At 47.6% G+C, this 16,787-nt stretch overlaps 1 protein-coding gene and 1 non-coding gene across 2 annotated transcripts in view; both read right to left on the bottom strand.

Annotated features, from left to right (window-relative positions):
* Window positions 1–16,787, bottom strand: part of MAD1L1 (mitotic arrest deficient 1 like 1) — a 2,477,345-nt gene that overhangs the window by 1,906,154 nt on the left and 554,404 nt on the right. The window lies entirely within an intron of this gene.
* LOC146796589 (U4atac minor spliceosomal RNA) lies at window positions 12,683–12,808 on the bottom strand. The gene has a single exon (XR_014970309.1). It is a non-coding gene; the product is annotated as a U4atac minor spliceosomal RNA (small nuclear RNA).

The following is a 16,787-nucleotide window of genomic DNA, read 5'->3' as shown; positions in this document are numbered from 1 at the left end:
CCACCAACCAGTCTTCTGGGTCCAGGGCAGACGGGACCTGAGCTAGAGTGAGCATCTTGAACTTTTCTTTTCTGAGGAAGTAATTGAGTGATCAAGGTCGAGGATAGGACGAAGGCCTCCATCCTTGTTTGGAACCAGAAAATACAGGGAATAGCAACCACAGCCCATTTCTGGCCCAGGAACCCTCTCTATTCCCTTGGCCAAGAGAGTTTTGACTTCCTCGCAAAGTAAGACAAGGTGATCCTCCATCAACCAATCGTAAGTTGGAGGCATGGAAGGAGGGGTAGTCTCAAAGGGGAGGGGGTAATGTGCCACCTTTTCCCATAGCGTATGGAAATAACAGCCCAAGAGGCACGAGGTGTTTATAGACAGCAATGCAAGGCTGGTGGAAGAGTCTTACCAGAGCTGTCCAACCTTTTGGATTCCCTATCCGGGAGTGCGAAAGTAAACGCACCACGAGAAGTAGAGGCTTGGACCACTGAGCTCTCGAGGGGTTGGGTGGTTGGAGAGTAAACTGGATCACCCAGTGCAGCGTGATGGTGAGGGGCGATAGTTCTATTCACTGGAGCCCCTATGCTAGGCTTTGCCCAGGGGCCCAGTAGAATATCTGTCAAGGCCTCGTTAAATGGCAGCAAGGGTTTCCAGGTGGAGACACAAGGCTGGAGGACCTCCATCAGGACTTTGGTCTTGACAGCCACAGTAGGAAACTGAAGGTCTAAAACCTCCACAGGCCCCATTGAGGGTCTGGGCATTGGACGTGGCATCGGGGAAGGTCGGGTGGGTATGACCAGCACCAGTCCAGGAACGGATCCAAGAGGAGGCCTGTGAGCCGGAGCAGATGGCGTGGAACCGAAGGGAACTCCTTCTGCTGGGACCTTCCACTCGACTGGGATCGAGACTGTCACCGCGTCGCAAATCAAGTCACCAGATACCTGAGGGACCGTTCCCTCAAGGTCTTTGTGTTAGTCAGTAACGCAGCAGTCGACGCAGGTCTTGATGCCGTGTTCACACTCAAGACACCAGGCACAAACAAGGTGCGGGTCCATCACCGACATAAGACAGTGCCAGACGCCGCAGGGCTTGAAGCACGCCTTCCGTGATGACATCTCTGCCACACCAGGAGAAGCTTTTCACAAAAAGACTTCGACAAATGTTAAAAAAAGTTCAGTCAAAAAGTGACTAAGGGGTAGTTCTCTCTGGATCTGCGCTGTCGTAAAAAGAAAAAAACAGATGTAAGTGCACTGGGGTGCCTATATAGGCACAGCGCACGTCACATCCGGCGGAGGGGACACCCTCGACACCAAGGGGAGCCGACAGATGCCACCTATTGGCATGAAGGGGTAAAACACACTGTTGTACTCAGCGGTTTGCTATTTCTCACTAGCGAATCGCAAAAATTTGCTATTAGGAAATCGCAAACTGAAGCCTATGTACATCTGGCCCATGGTGAGTCTTGCAAAGAAATAATGCTTTTATAAATAAACATTCCCCATTCACAATAATCAGTAAACATTTATTGGTATATCATGAGTTTGTGAGGAAGATTTTGTGATGAAACAGAGCTTATACCTCTAGGTGAGACTAGAAAAATTGTATTTGTCAGGAGTGGTTTGAAAATTGGACCCATAAGCCACAGAGGCTTAAAGTAATTTGGACACAAAGGATAAAGATTTGAATTGTGAATTTCAAATTCCTGTTACAAGTTAATAAATAAAAGAAGGTTTCACACCATCTGGAGGAGTGGACATCAACGAATTTGCAGAAGACAACGTGCATTATCTGCAATTGTGACTTTGCCGCTCTTGCATAATTATCAGAGGAGTGAGTTTAACAGAGTATGTAGGAAAGTCATCCTTTTTGCCCTATTCACCCCCATTTTGGTGGTTACTGACTGGTGGGCTCTGCTAATTAGGCCCAGGATCAGTGCTCTGTCCCCGAAAGGTATATTAATTCAAATTGACAAAGACAACCTACCTGTAATCCCTAGCATATGAAAGGGCATGTAGGTTTAGAGACTCCTGTGGACTTAATGCATTTAAGTGGGCACCGCTGTGGTGTCTGGGCTCATTTTAAATTAGACTTTGGAATTATAAGTACTTTCAAAGTAAACTAAATTTGTATTACTTAGAAGTCACCCCTAAGTTCTGCCCTAGGTGCCCCAAGGGTAGGATGCATAGTTCTAAAAAGCAGAGACAACATAAAAGATGTTGTATATGCCCTGGTAAGGAAAAACAGCCGAAGTCAATTTTCCATATTGTAGTGCTGCTATCCCCATAGGCTAACATAAGAAAGACTATATTAATCTTAATACAGTCTATCTTTGCTTTGGGGCTAACTAGCAATATCATTCAAGTATCAAATTAATAGTCACATTAAATCTAACAAATCGCCACGGTTAGATTTAATGCAACTATTGCAGGAAAGGAGTTTTATAACTTACTATCCAGAAGTTACATAAAGCAGCCCTCTAGAGGCCTCTTCTGATTGGTCAGCTTTAGACAGTCGGGGCCAAGCTGCGCCCTAAGTAGGTGTGAAGAGGCCTGGGGCTCAACAATACAGCCATTTTGGTTGAAGGAGATCTGCTTCCTGAAGAAGGCAGGGAGAGAAAGGGGATTGGGGAGACAAGTTGAACTTCAGAGGCAGGATAGCAAATGTCACAGGACCCAGGCCAGCCCCCACTTTCTTGATCCCCAACCAGATGGAAGCTCCCCTAATTAGATTAGGAGAGGGCCTAAAAGGGGAGTGTACTCCGATGTTAGCCACACCTTTTGGTTGGGTTAGACAGGCACACACACAGACCAAGGACAGAATTTATGCATTTTGATTTTTGTGAGAACAGTACTTTCTGGGTAAAAAAGATGCCACACTGTGCGAGAAGTGGTCTTAGCAGAGGGAGGTAACTTTACCCCTATTGTTTGAGGTGTGCCCCCCCCCCCCCCTTTTGCCACTCCAGAATGGAGGATAAATATGAGAGAGCTGCAGGAGATCCTCAGAACACTGCTGTGAACAAAAGAAGGAGGACTGCCCAGCTGGATCTTTGGACTACACCACAGAAGGCTTGCATTAAAAAAGACTGCAACCTCAAGGGTCCACAATGAAAGGACTGTGCCTGACTCAAAGGACAAGGAGTGGACTCCCTGATCAGCAACAGGTACAACAGAACAGGAAGAAGCCACCTGCAAGCCCAAAGAGAGGATCACCCAAGCTGATCAGGTGCAACTGGATTTTTCTTGGACTGTGTAGGTGCATTGTGGGAAATTGAGTCCTAGCCGCTAAAAGGCAATCCAGAGTCTCTGAACCCCTAAACTGAGCTAGTGGGCACTTATTTCCCTCAAAGGAAATAAGAAACTACAAGATCTGCAAAGAAAAAAGCTTTTCCAGAAAAGCTCCAGGAGAAGACTGGCTCGATGTCCAGAGTAAAGTCGCAGAAACAGACTCGTGAATCGGCCTGACCACGTTGGTTTCTCCTGCTGAAAGCTCCGGAGCTCCTCGGGGTCGAATACAAAGACTTCCAGAGACTCGCAGAGGCATTGTGCTACAGCAGGCTGCTGTTGAATTGAACTTCGGGTCTGATAAGCCTGAGGACCCACCTACTTGCTTGTTGACAAGAGAAAAGCTCTAAGAAAAAGACTATGTTCCAAGGTACTCTTTTGACCGGGACCTACCACTCAGCCTAGCCAACTGGTGTTCCATCATGGTTGGCTTAAAGCTTTGACTGTGTCCCGGTCCAGCACAACCAGATAGCCGCAAGTGGCGCTTTAAGTTTTTTGAAGCTAGAATGCACAATTTGTTTTTAAGCTTTAAAAATTCATCTCTCCCTTTCTCTCCATTGGGATTTTAGTTGTTTGTGTGGTTTTAAAGATAAAAATATTCTCTGCTTTTATAAATTGGTGTTGAGATCACCCTCATCGCCTGAGCTTCTCATTTAGTGCCACGATCCATATAAGCATGCTAGCACAATACTGATGCTCAACAAATAAACAAAAACTGCACTGATGAACTCAGGATTATTCCATCGTGCCAACATCATAACTCCCATTCCAACATAGTGATATATGAATCTCTAGAGGTGGGAGAACTAAAGGCTCGAGCCAGAAGCCAGGCTCTGGCTCAGCTGGATGTCCTCTTGGAACTTGGAGCACGAATCAAAATCGAGCTATCATGTGGTTTCTGCCAGCCATTGATGTTAAAATGAAAACAAAGAGTTAGGCTGAATTGCACAATGTAAAACCAGACAACCTGGTATTAATCATGGCTTTCATGCTTGAACAACTAATGTGATCCTAGGCAAATTTTTTATTTCACCAAAATTCCTTTTACTTAGTCATCATATATGAGAGGACCGTCATATATGTGAGTTCAGGATGTGTGCTATACAAAAACCTCTTTAATTTAATAGTCTAAAATGTTGTTCGGGTTACAAAAGGAATATATGCCACAAATATGGTGTGCATGACAATTGACTTGCCTCTTAGTTTTCTAACAGTATTGTGGTTTGGGCAGGGGCTATATTTCTAAGTTCATGTTTAAAATCTGTCACTTTAAATAAATCCCGCTCAATGCACTGATATAATCTGGTATACGAGGGTGAAACACCTGCATGTTCTAAAATGCACTTTTGTTTGTTTCTTCTTTTTATTTTAAAGATACCTTTTCATGCCAACAGAATAGTTGCCATGTAAATCATGCAACAAATATGTTGAAAATATGAGGTTTGTTGCATGATTTACATGCCAACTATTTTCAGGGCTCAGCTGGTGCTCGGGGTCTTACAGCCAGAGCCGTCCCTTTGCTTCGGCTCTCCTTGTTAAATTGTTACGTCGCTAATCTCTTTGAATTTCAATAAAGAAAATCTATGCATCAAACTGCAGCATGGAGTAGGGAATTTCTGGAAAGGCCGTGTCTCAAAGGAGGCTTGGAAGTGATGGAAACATCTATTTAGAAGACTGACACTTCTATAGCTCTGGTGTCTTCTTTGTAGGTTGAAGCTTACCAGACAGCATAGTGGTCTGCCTTGCAAAGACTTCTTGGGGACATTCGGAAAGCTTCCCTGGGAATACATTCCACCCATTGATTACCATTGGCTTTAGGTTTTGCAACTTACAGTTGCTTGCCTTCTATTTTATAGCTTTAATTGTTCTAGGCTGTTCAGTGTGTTTTTCCCTCTCCTGTGGAGCATTGCCTGTTTACTCTATTCTTCCAGGACTGCTCGCTTTCTGTAAACAAGCCTTTACGTTTTGCTCTATCCTGTCGTATTTGCTGTGCATTTAAACACAGAGGTCAAATATTAGAAAAAGTGAGAGAATTTGTGTGACAAAGCTAGATACTGAGGGTGTGCTGAAGAAGGCTACAATGTTATTTTTTTCTAGCAGATAGCATGCCTTTAAATGAAATGTTCAAATATTTCAGAATATATCAGAATTAGGGAAGCACTAATGAAGCACATTTGTTTGTAATTCTGAAGTGTAAAGGAAACAAATGTATGATAACGATCAAAACAAATCAATCCACTAGGTAATTCCATTTCCACACATTATCGTTTGTGTGCTGTATAGTTTTATAAGTATAATTGTATGTTTGTGCAAATGTAATGGTCATTTCAATTGAAAATGTGTGGTCTATAATGGCAGTACGCAACTACACCCTCTACTCCACAACACTCGATTACACTCTACTACGCGACAATGTATGCCACTTTACACACTTCACTCTACGCCACTCCACGACAATGTATACCAATTCACGCCACACTACTCTATGTCCCTCCACTCTACGACAATCCACACTACTAACTTCAAGCCATGCTTAACGGCAACCATGTGGTGTACAATATGGCTAACACACATTGGCAAAGTCAATTGCTCATGCATAGGCAAGACCTATTGTCTTTCCCAATGCTTGTTAAAACCTATCTGAAGTAAGTCTGTACTGGAAGACAAAACGTAGAAAATGTAGTAGGTGTCCGACTGCTTCACTAAATGCTTTAGAACCAAAGTGCTTTGCACTGGCTTCCATCAGGTAAACCTATCAAAACGTTACTAGTAGGAGGTATGTGATCGGGACCACTTCAATGAGGCCCTCATTAAGCAAGGGCACAGGTGGTTTGTCTACTTCAGTCCTCCTCAGCCACAATGGCTACAGGTTTTCAAGAGACCTACTGGTGATTAGGATTCCAAATTAAAAGCATTTTATGCCAATGTATCACATGGGTATCCTGAAAATCTGGTTGGCTGTTGCCAGTAACACCAACATCAGACACCTAAATTATAACACGTGAAAAGTGGCAAGTACGTGCCCAGAAAAAATTGAAGACCTGAGTGGCAGTGCCAGCTGCCAAACTGGAGACTACCAGTGTCCACTAATGTGCTGTGGCAGGTAACTTAATCCTTCTTGATGCAGTTTGGTTGTCAGCCTTCTACTTGGTAAAACAAGTGCATACTTTATTGCTACCCCGACACATGGACGTCGACACCATTAACTACTCCACAGAACAAGTTGGGGGGGGGGAGAGGGGGCGCTCGCCAAGATTTGGATCACACTAAGTTTAGATTCATCCACACCTCTCACTAACTTGGTACAATCCATGGGAGGCGTGGCTTGGCAGGCAGCAAGATGGCCGCACTCTAAGTAGGCTCTGCCGGCCGAGCCGATAATCCGTTCAGCATCCTGCGGACATTCGTGACGCTGCCCTTCAGCAACACGCTACATCGCCTCACCTCACTCTGGGGCACTGACTGCTCCTAGTCCGGGCATCCAGCGACGCCACCCCGAGATCCGCCGCCGGGGCCGGACACGGACTCTAGGCCTCCTGCTGCCACGAGGCTAGCGCCCGGGTCCGGGCCGCGGCGGTGCTGCCGGACTGCCGCCTTGCCCGTGTGACCTCCCTGGGCCCGGAGTGCTGCTTGGATCACCCTACTGCCTGGCTCCACTACCCCCGGTGAGTGGCGACACTGTGGGTGCGACTCGCTGTGGGGTACGCTGCGCGCTCGCCGTCCCGACGGGCCCGGGCCTTCGCTCTCCACCGGACTTGGGCCCCTCGGCGGACCGACCTCGAGGGCACATTGCTTCTCTTCACTGCACATTGCCTGGGCACTGGGCCCTGCATAATCGGCTACAACGGCTGGCTGGCCAGGGCCGGGTTCTCTCTCCAACTGCCTCCTGTATCCGGCCTGGGCCGACCTCCTCCCAAGACACTCTGCTGGCACCTGCTGCTGCCGCCTCTTTTCAGCCCGCCTACTCTGGCTCTTTGCTCCCTCCACAACGGGCCCACCTGCTGATACTGGCCCTGCTCACCCTCTGCCTCCCCTTGAGGGCCCTGCCAGTTGCCCGGCAGCCCCTCTGCTCCAGCGCCTCCTCTGGGCCCTTCACCCACTGTTGTCCTTGAGCTCCTACCCGGCTGCAGCCCTTCCTATTGGCCACGGCCCCTTCGCCCACCACCTCTGTTCTCCTGGCGGCACAACCTGCGAGCTCAAGCTGAACGTGAAGGCCCGATCATGGGGAAGGTGGATTCTAAACAATCTAAGCTGGCGTTTGACCAACGCAGGCAGACTAGACAGGCGGGGGCGACTTTAGACACTGGCGCGCCCACTACCCAGCCTGAGGCCGGTCCGGCTCAGGAGGACGACTTCAGAGCAATTATGCTAGACGTGAAGTTCGCGGTCACCGGAATCGCGGCCCTGCTGGACCAACTCTCTGCCCGCTTGGACACGGTCAAGGCCCATGTGGACACACGACATGCGCCTAACTCAGGTCGAGACGAGGGTCTCCGACGTTGAAGACACTGCGGCTCAGGAGCGCCATAAACTCCTTCAGATGGACAAGGTGCTAGAACTTATAAAGACAAAGAATGAGGATTTTGAGACGCGCTCCCGCAGAAGCAACCGCCGCATCACAGGCGTGCCCGAATCCTCCAACATCGGCAAAATGGAAGACTTTGTTGAACAGTTGATTCAGGACTTATTCAGTGAGGTCCTCTCCTCTGTCTTCATCGTCGAGCGGGCCCATCGCTCTTTGGGGCCCCGGCCCTCTCCTGGCCTACCTGCTCATCCTATCATCACTAAGCTACTGAAATTTCGGGACCGAGATGTGATCCTGTGAGCCGCCAGGTAAAAGGGTGAAATTCGCCATCAGGGGAATTCAATATCCTTCTACCCTGATTATACGGTGGCGCTTCAGTCTGCCCGCCACAAATTTCTCCCGGCTAAATGACTTTTGCAGAAACATGATGTCTTGTACTCCCTGGCTTACTCGGCCAAATTACGCATCAGGCATGGCCCGCAGCTTCACACCTTCAAGGAGCCAAAAGCGGCACTGGCCTATGTCAAGAAACTTAACAAGCCGCTGCATTCCACCTCTTCCAGTTCTCAAACGGCAGCAGTGTCCTGAGCGATAATGACTGAAAACAGCCCTAACTCTTTAATACCTGCGATGTGCGCCTGATGATACGTGCTTACTGATCCCGGCCATGGTGCCCTCTGCTCACCCTGGTACTCCGGCCCCAGGCCGCCTTTGACGCTCTCCTGCCCTCCTGCTTGCGGGCCAAACGGACTACCTTTATTGTGAAAATGTCTACTGCTCTCGTCCTCTTGGCCCCACCCCCCTTTTTCACATATGCTGTGATGGTTATCTCCTGCTTTGACTCACCTTGCTTTTCTGTTTACATCCCTGCCGTGACCCAGTGCCTGAGGCAGCCTTGGATGCCCCGCCTCATTTGCTTCCTGTCCGCTCTAAACCGTGTACTAGTGACAGGGGTGTCCACTGAGTTGAGCCACGTCTCTACAGGATGATGCCCCTCAACTTATTTCTGGACCTTCTATTTCCCTGTTGTGGGTTCCCTGGGTGGGTGGGGATGGTTTCTCAACCTGATTGGGGGGGTGGATTCTCGGGGTTTGTTGCCTCGTCTTCGAGGCATGTTGTTGGTTTCGTTCTCAGACCTAATCTGTGTCGTTTTCCTGGCTACACTGCTCTTTGCATTGCACATCCCTTCTCAAGCACATCCGTTCTGATCCTACTGCTACCCCTCTAACAAGAAATCTTGACAGCCACCATGCTCTGGACCTGGAATGTCCGTGGTCTCAATGACCATCGGAAGGCCCGCCTTGTACATGCACACCTCATCCGCCACAAGGTTGACATCGGTTTCCTTCAAGAAACCCACTTACTACCTGCCACCGCCTCTCGGCTTCACTCCAGACACTGGGGTGAGATTCACTCCTCCTGCTACTCCTGTTACTCCCGTGGGGTGTCCATTCTCATTAGCCGAGGGCTTCCCAGGCATACTACCAAAGTCATTGCGGACCCTGAGGGGCGCGATGTTATTTGTCCTTGGCACGCTATCGGCTCAAGCCCTGATCCTCACTGCGATTTATGGCCCCAACACTGACGACCCCGATTTCTTTGCACAGGTTTGGCAGCATATCTCCTCCCTGGGTCCTGCTGCCTTGCTGTGGGGGCCGACTAACATTACGCCCTCAGTCACCCGCGATCCACATCCCTCTTGCTTTCCCTATAAGCTGAAAACTCCCCGCTCGACACGTGGCGACACACCCATCCAGAAGCGCGCATGGGTACATGTGTTACAGGCACCTTGGGCTGTTGGTTCCGTTTAGATTTCTGGATTACCACTCATCCACATAACATTTTTGCTAAGTTCTTGATCTCCCGCTCCTCATGCCACTGATTGCTCGACCGGTTTTATTCCCGGGCGTGCCACGTCACATAACCTCCGAACTATATTCACCGTACTTCACCAGATCAACCCCGCTCTCCCGGCCGTGGCTGCCCTCTTGAACGCTACCAACGCCTTTGACACCCTCGAGTGGCCTTTCCTCTTTTACCTTCTCCCCCGGCTTGGCTTTAGCCCGGTTTTTCTGCACAAGGTCCATCTCCTCTACTCTCTCCCTGCAGCTCGCCTCGAAATCAATGGTCAGATCTCTGAGCTCATCCCTGTCTCACGGGGCACAAGGCAGGGTTGTCCGCTTTCGCCATGCTTTTGGCCGTGGCTATGGAACCCCCTTGCCACCAGACGCCATCAACATCACACCCAGAGGGGTCTTGGCTTTGCTGCTCGAGCCCTGGTCGTCTCCATGTACACGGACTATGTCACCCTCTATGTCCGCCATCACCAAGAGAACCTTGGTCCCATGGTCCGCGAGGTGGCGCGCTTTGGGGGTCTATCAGGCATTCAGGTCAATTGGAACAAATCTCTCCTCTTCCATCTGACTAACGCCACTGTTCCCTTCATTCTAGACGACCCGTTTCAGTGGGCTTCCGGGCCCACCAGGTATCTGGGCATCTGGATCAGCCGAAATGTGGACGAACTCTGGAGGGCAAACTTCGGCCGCGTGGTGGACTGGCTGGAGACTATGATTCCCATCAGGCACCGCCTTCCACTATTCTTGGCGGGGCGCATTGCTATCGCCAAGATGGTCGTGCTCCTGATGTTCCTATACTTGTTCCTCAATGTTACCATTCCTCATCATCTCTCTTGTATGGGCTGTGCGGCAACCCAGAATTGCATATGATATCCTCACGCTCCCCCTTACGTGCGGCGGGATGGGCACCCCAGATTTTAAAATATACACCCTCAGTGCCCAGGCTAGTTTTCTTCATTTCTGGCTGCACCCAACGCCCTTTCAGCCCCGGTGGAGGCTGATCTCGCTGCCCCCTCACCCCTCCAGACTGCCATTTTTGTCCCCGCTAAGCCGCCGCGCGGGGAGGTTGACACTGTGGAGACCCTGCGCTGGGCTTGGGATGGCCTCCGGAGATACTCTGGCTCCAGCCTGCTCTCCGCTAATGCCATGCCCATTGCTTACAACCCGGTCTTTCCCTCACTGCACACAGCTGGGATGGTTAAACGCGCAACAGGCCTGGGGTTGGCCGTGTTGTCAGATCTCTACCCTGATGGCAACTTTTTCTCTCTTCCAGGGGAGTCCGGGCAATGGACACACTGCTCTATTATCAACTCAGGGTGTCTTGCCGGAAGCTGCATTACACTTTCCCTCGGCCCCCTTCCTCGGTGACTTCTCTTGACCTGGCTTATACTTCTGCCTCTCCCTGCAAACTGGTCTCCAGACTTTATGCAACCACGTTGGCGGCATCCCCCGTATCGGCTGACCGTGCCCTCATTGCCTGGAGCGAGGATCTGGGTACTGATCTTTCTCCAGAGGACTGGATGTATTGTTGTAAGCAGACCAAACGTCTGTCGCCTAACTATCGCCTGCTCTTCATCCATTTTAAATATTTACATAGACTATATCGCTCCCCGGCCCAGCTTTATAGAATGGGCCTCGCTCCCTGCGATAGATGTCTCCGTTGCTCGGCTCCCGTGGTGGACTTCTCACCTGCCTGGTTCTTTCCTAAGGTCTTTGCGTACTGGCAAGAGGTGTGTACTACCATTACTGAGATTACCTCCTCATCTGTATCCCCTGACCCGTTGGTTTGCCTTTTGGGCTTTGTGAAACACAGCCCGGCAGCCTCTCGTCGCCTCAATGCTTTGCTACTTGTTCTCGCGCGTCGCAGAGTCGCCATACATTGGGGTCGTAGGCCCGCACCCAAGGTTAGCGCTTGGCTTGCAGACGCCGCGCGTTGTCAGACGCTCTTGTCCAAATTTTGGGAATTGACCCCGGCAGCTGGCCGACCCCATGACATTTGGGGCCCCTGTTTCATACCTCCTCCGCCGGAGCGCATCCCCCTCTGCGACCACTCCCGCATTCCCTGCCAGCACATCGCCCGCGGAGGCCGCTGGTGCTGGTCAGTAGAAATGTGCTGATCCCCTGCTATATGCTGTTGATACTTTGCAGGCCCCTCTCCACTGGTGCCCTGTCTGCCTTATGCGCCCCTCTACGCCCTCCCTATTTCAGCTGCTATCTTCCGCTCCCTGATTCAGCTATATGCTATTCATGTACAAGTGCCTTTAAGATGTATGTAACAGATGAGATCTTTCTTTCTCTCATAGCTTATCGCCGTATTTTTGTCCTTTTTAGGTCTCGCCTGACCCATCGCATGCCCTGGTCTGGCGAGACTTTTAGTAAGGGCTTCAAAAAATGCTACCATGGCCGGCCTACAGCTTGCGTGCATGTGCGCGGGCTTACGAGCAGAGGTGCCATATGGCTTTCCTCGTCATGCTCATTAACCGCTTCGCTCGCCGCACTTGATCGCGATCACTTTAGAATAGTAATTCACGTTATTCTTTAATATTTGGGAGTGTTTGTTCTTACCTCCGCCAAGTTACAGGTGAAGTATAGAAATGCGAGCCCTTTCGTTGGCATAGCACAATGGGTGCTGTTTAGTTGGTGGTTTGTGTTTGTATAGGAGGGCTCACGTAACACCCTGTGTTCTTGTACTTTCAAGCTGCATTCTACGCAGGAGATACCAAACTAAAAGCCACATTTACCCCAACTAAGTTTAGATGCTAGGGTCTCAGCGGCTGTTCTAATGCCATTTTGAGCATTTTTATAACAAGAACCAAACATGCTTTTCGGAGCCCCATTTAGACCATTTTTATAACGATAACCAAACATGCTTTTCGGAGCCCAAGTTTATACTGAACGTCCAATTAAAGTGAAATAATCGTTGCTCATTAGGGAACGAGGTAAACGTGCTGCCACATAGAGACGATTAATTAGTCCATAGCTTGAAAAAGATGGTGATTTACTATTATTTCACGATGAGTAGAACTAACAATTCCAAAAATTGCACCTTTCTATAGCTGTCGCAATAGTGGCGCGTACAAGTTGATAAGGTGTTAGCAGTGCTGTCCTCACTATAGGTTCATTGAACAGCAGCGCAACCCCAAGATAAGGATGGTTACTGCGATAATGGTAGTGCATCGCTAATAACAATTAAAGACCCTCATTTTGTTACGGTGATCTCACGATGTGTAATTCGGAACGAAAGTCTTGCTTTCTGAACTTTATTACAGCAGGAAGAGGAGATCACTGCATCAATAGTCTTGTTCCCCTCCCCATTGTAATGCAGCCCATCATGCATTGCGCCTCCTTCCAGTGTAGATTTGCATATTAACAGACAGAGAGAAAGGTCGAATCTCTGCCCGGGAAGGTTTGTTTTTTGCAGACTCGGCGTTTGGATAAACTTTTTTTTATTTAAAATGGTTTTTAAATGCACTCGCTTTAAATCTTGAATTCAGTCTTCCAATATGTAATCGTGCGTGTTTCTAAGTATTTAATGGTTCATTTTCCACGATGCATTTTGATCTCGTGTGTGTTCTAGATCTATTCGTTCGAAGGGTTACATGAAAAACAGTGCGTCTCGCCTAAGCGTGAGCTGGTGGTTCTTCGAATGACTTTTAGCCAGATTATACAGCAGCGTGGCTATGAATAACATTTTTAAAAGAAAACCACACTGACGGGGCATGAGCTGGCATCCCCTCTTGGCACTTTTTTTCATGCAGGATGGGCAAGCAACCGCTCTCTTCTGCAGAGAAAATATCCTTACTAGACCACCAGATATTTTTGTTTGTTGCATGACTAAACACTTATAAGGTACAAGGTTTAGCCATTCAACAGCTGATGTTGTTGCACCAAGGATATTGTGCTGCAAAACTAAATACTTATAAGGTTCCAAAAGAGAGACCTATTGGCTATGCCAATGCTTGTTTATTATGTAACCTGATGCCCAACTTTCAATAAAGGTCTTTAAAAATATGTTTAAAAAAAAACTTGGTACAATCCATGATCCTAGAAGGTTCTTGCCATTTAGAACCTATAAAGATTAAAGACCGTTGAGCGTTGTTTGTAGTTTATTTTCCGAGTTGGCTGAAGCCTCTTTTTTAAAATTCGACTGACAGGTTGCCTCTATTCTGGTCACCGAAAAGGGATTCGTGGCACCACACAGGGCACAAGTCAGGGGTACAAATGGGTGGACGGCATCCACCCAGTTTTTTCACAGGGTAGACGCCGGTCACCCTAACAAGAAGCTAAGCCCCATTAAAATATCGTCCAGGTGTAATTTCAGATACCAGTAAACGTTCAGCAGTGTCTGCAAGTAGTCTGCTTTCCATTCCCAGCAGCAATGTGCAGGCAGGAAGGGGGCTTTTTAGGGCTCGCGCAGGCAAGAGCCCTTTTGTCCGGGGTTTGAAAACGGACTCTGGAATCGCACACGCTCGTGCGTGTGCTTTTCCTTTTGGGTTCCGCTATTGAGCTTTGAGTGCGTGTTTGTTTTTGTTTTTTTAAACAGAGCACGCAATAGGCCAAAGGCGGGCGCATTGCTCCGCCCATGGCCTATTGGTGTCTGTTACGAGCACCAAAGCCCATGTGGTTTCAATTATCATGCCAAGACATCGGGCGCGATAATTGAAAACATATGGCTCGCTGTGGCGCGCGCACCACTAGCGGGCGTGTTTTTTTTATTTTTTAAATAGCGATCGCTTTCAGTGCAGCTTGTTCCTTATCCCATCGGAGCAGGAAACCGCTCAAGGACTTACTTGAAATACGTCGGCCTAGTTTCATCCACTCTCGGGTCGAGCGGGTTCACAACCTTGAAAACGTTGGTGTTTTTTAATATTGTACTAGTGTAATAATCTGACATTTCAATGTCCCTCCTAATGTAGAAGCAGGCTTCTAGGCACGTCCAATATGCCGCTGAGTAGCTAAGGTGCAGAGAGAGTGCTCTGTCTGCTATCACACGGTGTGTCATGCCACACGGTGTGGTAGGGAGTTGAATACACCATAGCTGTCTCCAGGCTGACCTGTTCCATCAAATATAAATCCAAAACGCTTACAAATGGGATGCTAGGCGTGTGATACAGAGCCTTGTCACACATATGTTATGAGGCTCTGTTGAAACAGGAAGGCGTCATCAGGATTTAAGGATCTGCCAGCCTGCAAACACTTCACTTTATTTCTGATCTCTGCTTCCAGTTGACCACAGGTGAGATATTGGACATATCCATGTACCACCTGTACACCACTTGCTCTCCTGTCGAAATAATGAGTGCTTCTAAACGGGCTAACGAAGAGAGTCGAATGTCACAAAGAATGTCACCTCCTCTGACTTCAGTGACAAAGTGCTGGCTACTCTCTCAGATGGGTATTCCAACTTACAGTGCCAGAGCACGGAACAACCCTTGTCTCAGAGATGTGCTCAACATATGTGTAGTATATCTATACATACATATATATATATATATATATATATATATATATATATATATATATATATATATATATATATATATATATATACATATATATACACACACACACACAGTACATTTGTTGATAATATGCAACACCGCAGCCCCTCTAGCTGAAACATAGGATTCTCTGCAGGTGCATGATACCATTGTTACATGGAACCAACAATGGTGTAAATGTTGTGAAAACTGCAGGCAAAATAGCAGTGCGGCTGCTGGGGCACTCCACTCTGGTAGCCAGGCAATTTGTTAGTGTGATTAGCCGAAGGAAGACCCAATAGGCTTGTCCGTGGAAAGAATAATAGGATACATGTTTATAAAAACTCCAAAGCAACAAGACTGGGCCCACATAGACGCACTAGATCACTCAAAACAAGCATTTGCAATGCAATAGGTCTCGCATTTACGCGAGTTTGAGCTATTGACATTGCAAATAACAATGCCTTTTATTTTTGTTTTTAAAACATAAATAAATGGCATTGGCATTTACAATGCCAATAGCTTAAACTCAGGTAAATGCGAGACCTATTACATTGCAAATGCTTGTTTTTTTTTACCTTCTGCTGAGCCAAAGATAAAGGCCGAAATTAAGTGGCCATCAGGCCTACTTTTGTTCCAATATGATCTTGGCTGGGCACAGCCTGGAGCCTCACACTTAGATGCAAATGCATCAGAGGGTAAACCAAGGTGCACAGCTTTATATCACTTTACAGTTACTTAAGAGAGGCATGCATTTTGACTTTGTTCAGTCCCTGCATACAAGTGATATGCATGCACTGTAAGAATGTCAGATGTGTTGGTCTGTCCCACTATTTACACAAATAATTTAAATACCACTATTTTTATTTCTCTTCTAGCGCTACTCATCCCATTAGAGGATGTCAAAGTGACGTATGTAACATACACATTATACATTGACAATAGATCATGTAAGCATGTAAATCCAATGTACATGATGTGTTAGTGAGGATTACACAGTGTAGGAGTCTCTTCATAGCTCACTGTGCTAGAATAGGAGTATTGGAATGTATGAACTACAAGTAACAAAAGGATCTCGGTGTTAAAAACAGTAAACCACCTACATAAAATTCCACTTAAAATAAAAATCTGTCATTTTCATGTTTCACGATGTGCCTTGCAGGAGACACATTAACCTTCTACACTACTTTGATTCAAATCTGGGACTGAACTAACCACCGATCACTCCAGCACCTGTTAACCTCCAGAGTTACCTTACCTTTTTATCATTCCCTGAGATTTACTGGGCACACAAACCTCTTAGCAGCGGGAGCCTTAACACCATACGATATTTTAGATATTTTAAAACGCAGACGTGGCAACCAATTAAACAGAACAGATCTACTAGCATGTTTCTTGTTGCAAATTTCGTTGTGGCAGAGATACAAAAAAAATATATATTAGCTGAGGCCCAGTTTCTGCATCGGGGCTGGAGCCATTTTTTGCACAACTCCGACGCAAAATCTAGTTTGTTAAATCTTGCAATGCTCTTTAATGCACTCATGCTAGATCTGCTAAACATACGTGTGAGGTCTTAACAGGTGATGTCACTCCTTATGATGTCCTTTCCTGTGATACCACGTGCGATGTCACTCTCCATTATGTCACTTGCATA

Source organism: Triturus cristatus, chromosome 10 (assembly GCF_964204655.1).
Source record: "Triturus cristatus chromosome 10, aTriCri1.1, whole genome shotgun sequence".
Lineage (NCBI taxonomy): Eukaryota > Metazoa > Chordata > Amphibia > Caudata > Salamandridae > Triturus > Triturus cristatus.
This window is presented reverse-complemented; position numbering and strand designations above follow the sequence as displayed.